Source organism: Hordeum vulgare, chromosome 2H (genome assembly GCF_904849725.1).
Source record: "Hordeum vulgare subsp. vulgare chromosome 2H, MorexV3_pseudomolecules_assembly, whole genome shotgun sequence".
Lineage (NCBI taxonomy): Eukaryota > Viridiplantae > Streptophyta > Magnoliopsida > Poales > Poaceae > Hordeum > Hordeum vulgare.
The window spans coordinates 146548726-146549510 of NC_058519.1; positions in this window are offsets into that span (position 1 = coordinate 146548726).

Here is a 785-nt window from a genome sequence, read left to right on the forward strand (position 1 = left end):
TTGAGTGATGATTTCTCTCGAGAGCTCATGATTGGGGCATGAATATAGCATTGATTTAAGCCTCCCCCAAGCTTGAGCTATGCTTTCCCTGTCATGAGGCCAAAAGTTATAAATAAAGTTCCGATCACGATGTACTAAATGCATAGGATAAAACTTTTGATGAAATTCCAATTTCAACCGATTGTAGCCCCATGATCGAGTATCATCACATAGCCTATACCATGTCAACGCCTTATCCTTCAAAGATAAAGGAAAGACTTTCTTCTTTACCTCATCCTCGGGCAAACCTGCAAGCTTAAATAAACCACAAACTTCATGTACATAGATTAGATGCAAGTCTGGATGTGAAGATCCATTTCCTGTGAAAGGATTAGCCAGCAGTTTCTCAAGCATACCCGAAGGAATTTCATAAAAGATATTTTCAGTAGGTACCTCAGGTTGAGGAACAAATCCTCGTGCTTCCGTTCATAGTGAAGATACCCCGAACAAACTCCTCAAAGGAACAGTTTCCATAGTGACAAGAAGAATTAAGACAAAGCCTAACCATAGCATTAAACTAGTGGATCCAAATCAGCCCCTCACGAAGCAACGTATTGACTCTGGTTTAAGCTTCTATCACTCCAGCAACCCATCATCTACTTACTACTTCCCAATGCCTTCCTCTAGACCCAAATATGGTGAAGTGTTATGTAGTCGACGTTCACATAACACCACTAGAGGAAAAGACAACATACAACATATCAAAATACCGAACGAATATCAAATTCACATGACTATTAGTAACA